Source organism: Hoplias malabaricus, chromosome 11, assembly GCF_029633855.1.
Source record: "Hoplias malabaricus isolate fHopMal1 chromosome 11, fHopMal1.hap1, whole genome shotgun sequence".
NCBI classification, from domain to species: Eukaryota; Metazoa; Chordata; class Actinopteri; order Characiformes; family Erythrinidae; genus Hoplias; species Hoplias malabaricus.
Window position 1 is genome coordinate 29,937,902 of NC_089810.1, and position 12,705 is coordinate 29,950,606.

The following is a 12,705-nucleotide window of genomic DNA, read 5'->3' on the forward strand; positions in this document are numbered from 1 at the left end:
TTTAATTAAACTCAGAAGTTTAGTTCTTACTACCATCACAATTTAGTTTTTCTAAAACTAATTATTACTTTAAATAAACTAGCCAAACCTGTCTTGTTTATATCTTATATTTTTTTAAATTATGCGCAATTCAGAGGAAATTATCTTTAAGTAGAAGCAGACATAATACTGAACTGTGCAAACGTTTATATGCGCTTGAATAACTGATTTATAAAGTAGTTAACACTACAATAAAACACATATATACATATGGGCAGAAGCACTGATATGGTATATCCACTAGAGGGAGACAACCCACTGTTACTAGCTCAAGACACACACACACACACACACACACACACACACACACACACACACACACACACACTAACTAACGCTACATGGTGCTAAGGTTAATAACCTGCGCATTACTGCACTATGATCACTTTGCTGGGCTCTCGCCGGTACAAGAGGAGTCTGTATATACCTCATCCAACATTTCACATTTCTCATTTCTTTTTGTTAATGGGGAATTTGTTCTCCTTTGCTGCATTCACTGCTTCTCCTCATCTGAGCATACACTAGAAGATTTAGTGATGTACACCAAAGATTTAATGATGTCTGGTACCAATGTTGCATGATTTGCTCACATCACAGATTATTGACACGGTATCAGGAGCCCCATCAGTCCAGATGGAGTTTCACTGCTTACACATCTCAAAGCTGGAAGGCTTTATACCCCTCTAGCTGACATTTGACATTGATCATGGTGAACTATAGCTCATGCCGAAGTTCCAATGTGCCATATTTACTATATACAAAGCTGGACATACACGTTTAATGTGTGCATAAAGAAGAAACCCGAAATACTTTGTGCACTACACAGGGATTATAAGAGGTGTCTTGAAACTTTTGGACATGCAGTATACCCAGAGAAATATTTTATTGGGAAGGTCTCCTTTGCCTTTCTATCTGATTAGTTGTGTTGGGGAAACTACTGAGTTATTAAGCTCCATTCATTCATTCATTCATTCTTTCATTCATTCATTATCTGTAACCCTTATCCAGTTCAGGGTCGCGGTGGGTCCAGAGCCTACCTGGAATCATTGGGCGCAAGGCGGGAATACACCCTGGAGGGGGCGCCAGTCCTTCACAGGGCTATTAAGCTCCATTTTGATTTAAATTTTTTATATCTCTTGGAATCTCTGCAATGTTTACTGGCAATTTGATTTATAAATAGCCTGGAATGCTGCTTTAAATTAGATAATATCTTTGAATTGTGAACATAGATATCATTATTCATTCCGATGCCTCAAAATGTTGTGTGCAGGACCCTGAAAAGTGGGGAAAAAGTCACTGATTTAGGTACGTGGTAAAGCCCATGCATGTTTCTCTGCAGTGCATATGTTACTGCAGCATGTCCCATCACACGAGACAAAACACACGCACGCATGGAATTTCAACATGCCTGCTTTTGAGAAGTCCATTGCCTGTCAGTCACACCCTCCTCCGGTTCAGCTACAGTAGTGTTATCATGTTGCCAGGCAACAAAGCCTTAAAAAACATGTGTGCATCATGTGGAAGTATGTGAGAGAAAGAGATGATCTCATATCCACTCCAATCTGTCAGCCTTCACCGCTAGGCCAAAACGCAGTTCCACCTTCAGCCACAGGGGGGCACCGTAGAGAGTGTCAGACAAGTTTGCGATCCTTAGAGAGCCACAAGCGATAACCTGTGCTGTCTGGACTCGAAATAAGGTCCAAGATATCATGTTTACTAACAGGCTTACGCAGGTCTACTTGCCTGTAATTATCATAATTAAAGCTGTGGTTTGGGCAATAATCAGATTGACACATTTATCCATCAAGATGAGTAATGCCGTGGAACATTAATGGAACATTAATGGAACATTGCTATGAGCATTTGATTGCATTCAGCTACAAGATCATTATTTACGTCAGCTGGTGACCAATTCTAGATCACAAACAACGGATGGATTCTACTGGATGGAGCTCCATCCCGCCAGAGGACAGTTCCATACCTCCACAACTCAAGGCTGGTGGACTTAATGCCCTGATAGCCTACGCTTGGCATTAAGCATCATGGGCGGCCATTTTGACTATGTTCACACAGCAGGTAAAAATGGCTGAAGACTTCATATGTGACACAGATGTGTCGTTTGTGTGGATGGGTGAACTGCAAAAACACATTGAAACTGACTTTTTGAGCCACTTTAATATTTGGTACTGAAATCTGATCTGTTGGAAAGCGACTCTGAGCAGCTAGATTGGAATTTATGTGATGTTTCTGTCACTTCGGCCATTGAGAATGATCAGTGGACTCAGGTACAAAGAATTTTCTATTTATTTTAAGTTGTTTAGGAGATGGAAATGACCTGGACAAAGCATTTTCATTTTGTAAAAAATATTCATTCATTCACTCATTCATTCATTCATTATCTGTAACTGCTTATCCAATTCAGGGTCGAGGTGGGTCCAGAGCCTACCTGGAATCATTTGGCGCAAGGCGGGAATACACCCTGGAGGGGGCGCCAGTCCTTCACAGGGCAACACAGACACATTCACTCACACACTCACACCTACGGACACTTTTGAGTCGCCAATCCACCTACCAACGTGTGTTTTTGGACTGTGGGAGGAAACCGGAGCACCCAGAGGAAACCCACACGGAAACGGGAAGAACACACCAACTCCTCACAGACAGTCACCCGGAGCGGGAATCGAAAACATATTGGGGACCTGAAAATGTGTAAAACATTTCTAAATCTCCTAAATCTCATTCCTGTAATTAAAAGAAAAACAAAACACAAGATAAACTTATTTCATAGGAGTTTTCGTTAATTTTTTATGGTTCCAGTCGGTATGAAAGCATAAATGTGGATCATGGAAATATTAAACATATTTTGTCTGCATTCATCTCCTCGTTTCTGTAGAGCTGAGCCCATAGTAGCAATGACAGAGCCTCTATTCTCCCAATTACAGGTCTTAGAAGCTGTAATTTTAAGGTTACAAATATTAACTAGTAAGGAAGGCTCACAATGGGGGCTCCATCTGGACAAACAAACAATACACAAAGGAGCTTTCATTTAAATATGAAACGGTTGAATAGTGGAGGCATTTAGTTAAAGTTTGTGCTGAATCAGTCCCATCCCATATCCAAGAGTTAGTGCACCGGAATGAAAGATGTCACAGGTGTGGAGGTGTGGAATGTAGGAGACGCCAGTAATGGAGGGCAGATAACTGGTCTCAGGGCAGGTGAGCAGGAGACCCAGACTATCAGAGTCATGCTGGAAAAGAGTAAAGAGACTCCTTTATTCCTGTTTGTATCATAGAGAATATGAATATTACCAGTGAGTGGTGAGCAACTCTGGGCTGAACCAAAGGGAAATGACCAGAAGGTAACACAGACACGAGAGCCCCCTGAAATCCTGACATCCCCCTGCTCCACCGTCATCAAACCTGAGTGATCGCTTGTGAGCAGTAGGATGGCAGCTGTGACATCATCAACAGAGTTGCGTTGGTAAGAATGAACAGTTTCAAGGACCAGAACCTGCCATGGTTGTGCAACACTGACTCCCTGGGGAAGAAGGCCTGCCAGCCCTTCTACAACCTCAGACACTTACGGGACCTCAGACCTCCTTTCAAGGTGCTGCAGAACTTGTAAACCTTGGCCATAGAAAGCAGGGTGGTGCCTTGAGGTGAGTACATCAGTTGTACTCTTGTGCTCTTAGTAGTCTCTGTTGCAGTAAGGGAAGCACATTTGCTCTATGAAGGCAAATACAAAGAGGGCTCTGGACAAACACACACAAATCTACCTACTACTCACATAGACTTTTGGTAATTTGCCACTCTGCAATTTATATGGTACCATTTTTCTTTGATATATTATAATATTTCTGTTTCTTATTTTATATTTATTTAAGATCTGTTCTTTACCTTATTTGCTCGTTTTCTTAGATATAGTATTATAGTATTAATATATTATGTTTATTTGAGGACTCTTATATAGCTTTATGTTTAATCTCTTATCTTAAAGACTTTTTAAATGCGCTGTCATCAAAGCATTCCACTACTACTTGTACTTGTATGACTCTGTATGTCAAAGATGAATTTTGATTTGATATAATCTCAGTTTACCACAATTCCTTATGTCAGTGAATCCCAGTGAATCTACAGTCTTTTTCTGTCTTGATAAAAGCTACATTAAACAGGTCTTCAGCATAGACTTCAAGATTGAGACTGTCTGATTCCTGAAGATTATTCCAGAGTTGGTGGGCTTCATCTGAAAAATCTCTCCCCCTGCTGAAGACTGGAATTATAACAATATTATTGTGAAAGATACAATATGGCACAGCCCCTGTAGAAAGCCAGCTACAAATAAGTTAAGACATCCAGTGGTTTTATGACTTTTATGTAGTCCTTTATCATTCCTATATATAGTTAGACAGTGAAACTGAAACACCTGTCATTTTAGTGTGGGAGGTTTCATGGCTAAATTGGAGCAGCCTGGTGGCCAATTTTCATTAATTGCACATTGCACCAGTAAGACCATGTGCATCCAATGGTTCAAACATTGTGTCCTGAAGGCGGTGCCGTGTATCAGGACGACAATGCACCAATACACACAGCAAGACTGGTGAAAGATTGATTAGATTGATAGATTTGATGAACATGAAAGTGAAGTTGAACATCTTCCATGGCCTGCACAGTCACCAGATCTAAATATTATTGAGCCACTTTAGGGTGTTTTGGAGGAGTGTGTCAGGAAACATTTCCCTCCACCAGCATCACGTAGTGACCTGGCCACTATCCTGCAAGAAGAATGGCTTAAACTCCCTCTGACCACTGTGCAGAACTTGTGTATGTCATTCCCAAGACGAATTGACACTGTATTGGCCGCCAAAGGAGGCCCTACACCATACTAATAAATTATTGTGGTCTAAAACCAGGTGTTTCAATTTCATTGTCTAACCCCTGCATATATATATATATATATATATATATATATATATATATATATATATATATATATATATATTTTTTTTTTTTTTTTTTTTTTCAATGCAAACAGACATTAGGAAAAAAAGACTGAAATTTAACCTGTTTTATATATTTGAAATTATTCACCAGTCATTCACAGGGCAACACACACACTCACACTTTACGGACACTTTATCAGTCACCAATCCACCTACCAACGTGTGTTTTTGGACTGTGGGAGGAAACCGAAGCACCCAGAGGAAACCCACGTGGACACGGGGAGAACACACCACACTCCTCACAGACAGTCACCCGGAGCGGGAATCGAACCCACAACCTCCAGGTCCCTAGACACTACCTGCCACCCTCACTAATCCAAAGAGACAAATATTATATATAAAAAAAATCAAGATATGTTGTACATAAATAAATAATAAATATATATTTGCCACTGTATATCTTAAGAATAATAGTGGAAACACTCCTCATGTATATTTAAAAGTTTGCCCAGTGGTAGCATTCAGTAGTATAATATGAACAATAAATGTCCTAAAACGGAACCTTGTGGAACTATATTTCATAACTTCTCCAAATCTTCTTCTAGCTTTCACCTGCCATAGTGCATGGCGCTTTTCTGTGGAAATATACAGGCTGGACACGGGTAACTGAACGCCCAATTACACAACTGGTGCTCCAAAAAGAAGCTAAAATCACTAATGATAAGGAGTGGTTAAACTTTTAACACATAGTGTAAGTGCAAAAAGCAATAGCCTTGATATCAGATTGGAGCATTGCTCCATGTTTCTTCCTGAAGGTACTTATTTCTATCTGATAATTGTTCCATTAGCTTTTACATCATTTTAATGAAAGCTACAGGCAGCGGTGGAGGCCATTAGCAGCAGTGATTCCTAAGGGTGGATGAGGTGGCGAGAGATCAGCTGCAGATAAAAGAAGGAGAGGTGGAGCTCGGCCAAAAGAGCGGCTCCTCTGCAAAGAAATACATTCCAGTGCTGATGATATGAAAGATTTGAGTCAAATGGTAAGTAATACATGCAAATATGCACTCATGCATGAAGTAAGACACACACGCACACACACAAAACAGCTGTCTCGCACACAACTGCAGCGTACTCAGGAACATGTCGTGATTGGAGTGTTTATGGTTAGAGAAAAATGGGAGAGTCCCTTGAGGTTGTGTTAGTGTGTCAATCATTTTGTTGCGTGTTCGCTAATCAAAACAGTCCATCTACTTCACACACAGTGTACACTGATATAAGGGTCACATCAGTTCATCTGCTCAACTCTTGGAGAACTATACCCTGTATCCTTAATAGAAGCCCAACCTAGAATTTAAGCTCCCATAGATGAGCTAGATGACCCATGTCTTTTCAGACACGTAGCATCCAGTAAGTTCTCATATATTTCCTCTGACCGCAAATGCCAGAAGAGACCTAGAAATGCAGGGAATCCTGATCTGAACCCGTATGCAGGAGAAGAATTGTAATCTAGGATCAGATTTGTCCAATGTCTAGGGCAACCTTGGTCACAGACACTAGAATCTAGATCAGCGCACATTTTCCGGGTCATTTTCAGGTCAGTGTGACCCGAGCACTCTGCAACTTACGTGCAGTTTAACATGTTCAGAAGTGATATACGCTGAACTACATTAGGAATCCATACCTTGTATTCATTGTCCAGTTTATCAACTCCACTGAGCATACAAGAGCACTTTGAAGTTCTACAATTACAGACTGTTGTCCACCTGTTTCTCTTTGTTTGTCCCCTTTCATTCTGCTCTTCAATGGTCAAAACCGCCACAGGACAGGTATGAATTGGGTGGTCCAGCAGTGGCATCGACATGATGATGTTGTGTTTGTTGCATTGGGAAGAGTGGATCAGACACAGCAGTGCTGCTTGAGTTTTTAATCACTGTATCCTCTTATTGTCCACTCTGTGAGTCGCACCTGCCTCATTAGTCCACCTTGTAGATGTAAAGACAGTAGCTCATCTTTCATCACAGGAATCTGGACAAAGGACACTGTCAGCTGGATCTTTTTTGGTTGGTGGGCTATTCTCAGGCCAGCAGTATGCTATACGCTATTATTAGCACATGGCTTCTACTATACTGTTATCATTATACGATTATATATATATATATATATATATATATATATATATATATATATATATATATATATATATATATATATATATAAATAAAATGTTATATTTTAATTCTTGTTGTCATTATCTCATTTAATATTTTAGTCTTGTCTCGATGGTAACTATGCCTTGATGTGATGTGTTCAGCAGGCCTTAATGCTTAATAGCATTCCAGGCAGTGTTTTTGGTTGAATGACAGTATCCTATCTGATGCAACTGCTGCAGTTTAAACTCAACACACTGTCCCACAGATGTCAGGCATGCAATTGTTTTTTAGCATAAATAATAACATGAGAGAGAAAGAGCGAGAGAAAAAAAAAAAGAGAGAGAGAGAGAGAGAGAGAGAGAGAGAGAGAGAGAGAGAAAGAAAGAAAGAAAATGACTAGGTAAATATTGAGCTGTTTGCAGGGTGGTCAAAGCCACTGAAAGCACTAGTTAAATCACAGGTGTCTATCACGGTCAGGTATGCAGCTGCGTGTGGACAAGAGTGAGCGAACAAATGCAAGCCAGATATGTATTTTCTCTCTCTCTCGTTTCCTCACTCTCTCACCCCATCCCTAGTCCTCACGAAACACAGGCATGCTGCAGAACACCTGACAGGTGCGGGCGTGGTCAGGAGCGATACACGCTATCTTCACACGCTAACTCATTCTTAAATCTGGGCTGCGTGGCCTCAGGCAGGAAAACCACAACTCACATCACCTCTCTCTTTCTCTCTCTCCCTGTCTCTCTCTCTCTCTCTCTCTCTCTCTCTCTCTCTCTCTCTCTCTCTCTCTCTCTCTCTCTCTCTCTCTCTCTCACTCACACACACACACACACACACACACACATCTACACTAGGCCTAATCCTACCAAAGCTGCTCTTGTTGCCCAATGACATATTTATTAATGTGTCCACAGCAGAGAATTACAACTGAAGCTTGTGCATTTAACAACATATTTTATTTATTTTTTTAAATTTGAAGTGTGTCAAGTGTGTTTTCATTTGCAGTATGTCACACAGAAACACAGAAGATATTTTACAGAATTCAAAAACCTGTACAAAAATGTAACAATAAATACATCAAATAATAAGGGCAAATCTAAAGTTCAGACAGATCTCTGCATAATTAATGAGTAAAATATTTTATATTAAATAATACGGAATAATATTTCCTCTTCACTGCTGATTGTGAAGAGGAAATAAAATTCTGCATTTGTCCTGTACACACAATGATATTTACAACCACTCTTAGGAAATTTGACTCACATCAATCTCAAGTGCAGACATTCTAATGACTTGGTTTCCATCTCCACAACTGAACTTTTAAAAAACGGTTGGAGTCGCCCTTCAGAATTCTTTACTGATTAGGCTGCGGAACATTTTGTCCCTGTGTGCATTACACCTTTAAATATATTACAAATATTTTTAGTTTCGTGACATTTTATTATTACATTATATGAATAAATGAGTTACACTATATTTTACTTTTATTTTGAAATGTACTAAACGCAGTGTTCCATTTTTCACAACACTGCAATATACTGAGAGCTGATTATCTGTTTGAGTCCTCATTTATCTGCAGCCTTCTAACGTTCACTATCCTGATATCACAATAACTTTTTTGAGAACGTATTATCAGAGCCGATGCATTCTAAACATTTCTTGGAGCAGCCGTGTCTGTGATTTTCCCATAAAGCCGAGCTGTGAGGACACTGAGCACTATGGCTGGGTGGATTAAACGCTGTGTAAACTACCTTAGCCCCGAGCGCTAGGCTCTGCACCTCCGCTTCCTCTCTCTCTTTTACAAGCCATTCGCATGCATGTTCCCCAGATCAGACCGGCCTGACAAGTCTGCACACACACACAAAAAGCCCTAACTCTGTTAACTTTCTCTCTCTTTCTTTTCCACTTTTTCTTCGGGGGGAAAGCGAGTAGCCCGCAGGTCCGCTTCTGCCTGGCTTGCGTGAGGACGAGCGCTTTATCTTCACTACTCTAATGACCCTTGCACCTGGCCCTTTGACAGGCGGCATGTTTATGACCTCTTCTCTCTTTTGTCTCGCCTCGGAGGCGCTCTCGCTTGTTTTTGCAGGCGGCCTGTCTCCTCAGACGTTCTGAGGGGTCAGTGCTATGCTGTGTCCTTATTGTCTCATTAACAGAGATTTAATTCAGGTTTTGGGTAAATCTTTAGTGTAATGACGTTGATCAGGTTCAGTAAAGCCAGCTTCTGTGGTTTTCTATGGGAGCTACAAGCTACTGGAAAATTATGCCCCACCAATTAACATAATTAAGCTATTAAACAAGCTCAAATAGCATGTCTTATTTTGGTTTTGACACAAGTAGTGGAAAATTATTCCTAACACATTAACCTTAGCATGTGTTTTTAAACTTTATATTGTGTTAAAACATACATTGTACAGCTTTTCCACAAGTTAATACAGTTCTTGTGTCTTTAATAAAATATCTGTGACATGTTTTGGTCAAAATACCACAAAGATCAAACAACACTGCACCATTCTCACCCTGTCTAAGCCATGTTCAGTAACCGGTTCCTTTAAATAAGAATGAGCCACAGCTTAGATCAGCACTAGATCCTTGTTGTAATGCAGGTCCAGTGCTGTAATTACAGACACTCCATCAAGGAAACGTCTGCACTCTATAAAGGTTGCAGCACAAAATTAGAACAACTTGTTTTTATCCCATGTGAATTGATAAGTTCCAGATCCCCACTAACACTTACCTTACAGCCCACTTATTATGGCACAGACAGCGAGCATATATCGGTCCACTGGCATAAAGTGGTTGGTAGACCATTGCTGGTCCACCATTGGATCACTCAGATTACTTTCCTGTGTAAAGGATATAACAAATTTTTAATAAACTCAAACTGATTTTAAATTCACAGAGATTTTATTCTGGAAAACAAACTAATACAAATATTACCCACAACTTTGAAAGGTATAATAATGACCTCCACCCAATAGAACACCTTTGGGATTAATCAGAGCAGAGACTGCGAGTCAGGCCTTCTTGTCCATCATCAGTGTCTGACTTCACAAATGCGCCTCTGAATGAATGGTTTTAGCTGCAAAGGGTGGGCCGACATCATATTAAACCCTATGGATTAAGAATGGGATGTTCATATGTGTTTAAAGGCAGCTGAGCAAATACATTTGGCAATATACTGTACCTTAAGCTGCCACTGTGGTGGTACCCTCAGGGTACATATTTTGTACCTTTAATTTTTGAAACATAATTGTTATTCTATTATAATTGTATTATTGTAGATGTTTAAGTTGTTTTGTTTTCTTACACCCAATTAAATCTCTAGGATTTATGTTTGTTTTATACAGTTCTCCAATCAATACAAATGTTCACTTCTCCTTCTGAAGAAGAGAATGTAATGTACCGAACACAACTGGACTTTAAAACCACTGTTGTACCTTTAAATGTACATTTACATTGTTTGTAGTGACTTATTTGTTTGTACCTTTAGTGACTTATTTGTCAGTAGTTTCTGAGAGTGTAGCTGTTAAGTAATGTGTAAAATAAAATAAGTCAAATGTAAGTAAAAGGGATGATAGTAGATATATATTGTTTTTAATCAGGCATATTACAAGCATTTTACATAGCCTAAGCTACAGAATAAATACCTGTTAAGTTAGGTGTATAACATAAGTACAGAGAATGTAAAAATCATGGTAGTATATGCATGCGGTTTCTCCCAGATTCATTACAGACATTTTACAAACAAGGCGTGTAACAACAACTCAGAATTCATTGTAATTCTAAGCATAATTATAGATTACTCACAAGTATGATAGCAGAAGTAAGTGATTATTGGTGATATCGCAACTATAATTTTGAATGTATTGTACTCCTACATGTAATTATAGATCCCTTACTTACATGCGCCCTTCCATTTTCATTACAGGCACTAGCAGAGTTTCAGGCGCTGCACACCCATGGCTTGCAATGGCTAGTAAATTCTGCAGATGTGACTGACCACAATAATAATATTAATCTAGTATGTCTTTTATATTTTACACACAGTTTTAGCTATGTACTTATGCATTATACATATGCAACTACAAATGGTGAAAAGGATGTCTAACCTGTTCACATGAGTACGACAGGGAATATGCATGTGCTATGTCTTTGCATTATTCCTGCTTCCTCAGCACATCAGCCTTACCTTTTTGGGTCATCACCTTCACACAGGTCCTTGGCATATACTATTCCTCTTATTTATTTAAGATTATTTAAACAACACAGAAAATGAATGAAATGTGTGTTCTGCCAAGTGTTGTAAACTTAAATGAAAAAACTAAATTACTGAGTACTTCACTGATAATCACACTAATAAATGTGTGAAATAAGACCATGCCATGCAAGCTGTGTTAATGACATGAGAAGTTTTTGTGGCTTTAAGAATGAGTCAGATATTAATTATATCAATTCAGGAACTGATTGCTTGTATTGACTGGGTCCTATGTGCCCTTAGTGTCTGTCTGACAAAGATGTATTGCTTGTACAAACGCATTCAGCTCTTGTTTGGCGCGAGGATTGCCGGCCTCAAATCAGCATACGGTTTCTTAAATGATAGGGTGATGATGTTTATATAAAACAGGGGAAAAGGGAAACATTTTAATGACACATCCTTTCAGGGCTTTGACAGCTTGCTGAAAACACGCTGTGACATGCTGTATCAATCGCTCTCACATCATTTCACTAAAAAAAAAAAAAACACACAGAAAACGGCAGTTTATTTGGAGTGAGCCAGAGCTCCAAAAAGCTGTCACGACATGGCAAGCACTTGATTAATTCCAGCTCACTTTGCTGCAGGTTGACAAGAATGACATGAGAATCAACAGGCAACATGATCAGACCGGCAACTCTTATCATTCGCTAATGGGGGGCACTTAAGGTTAGGTCTGGGCTATAGGGGATTCATTAGCTCCTGCTTGAGCTCTGTTGAAAAGAGGGTCATCATTCTGCTAAAGGGGGCTTAATTATAAAGCCTCAGTGTGGGCTTGTCACAACAGCATTAGGGGCAAAATTGGGTTTGGGTTTACTGACACATACTGTGGGGAATTCTTCAGTAGATGTGGTGGGGGGGTTTGTTGCTGTTGCTTTGTTAAACAGGCCTGTGAATTCATCTCATCACATCTCAACTCCTTTCCCATTGAATCCATTTCAGTGTCCAGTGGCCTGTGAACTGTACAGCGATTTCTGTACTTAAAGGTAACTCAGATGAATATTTGAGTTCTCACAGCAAAACACCCCCTCCTCCCCCATGTTTGTTTTCATTCAGAAGCTCCGCATGCTTTAAAGTGGATTGGCAAGTTTGAGTAAGAAGCCAACAGTGCCTTTAAATACCTGTAAGTTTTTAATTCTCTATTTAAAAGCAGCATTCATGCTTATAATCAAAATGCACTTTGTATGAAAGTCAGATGTGTCCTCACCTTTGCAGAAACAGGTCTAATGTGTTTACGAAGCCCTAGTGTCAGTAAACGAGTCAAAAGACAAAGTGGCTCAGTCAAACATAGGCGTCTTCTCTCTCCCCACGGCAGAAGAATGGCA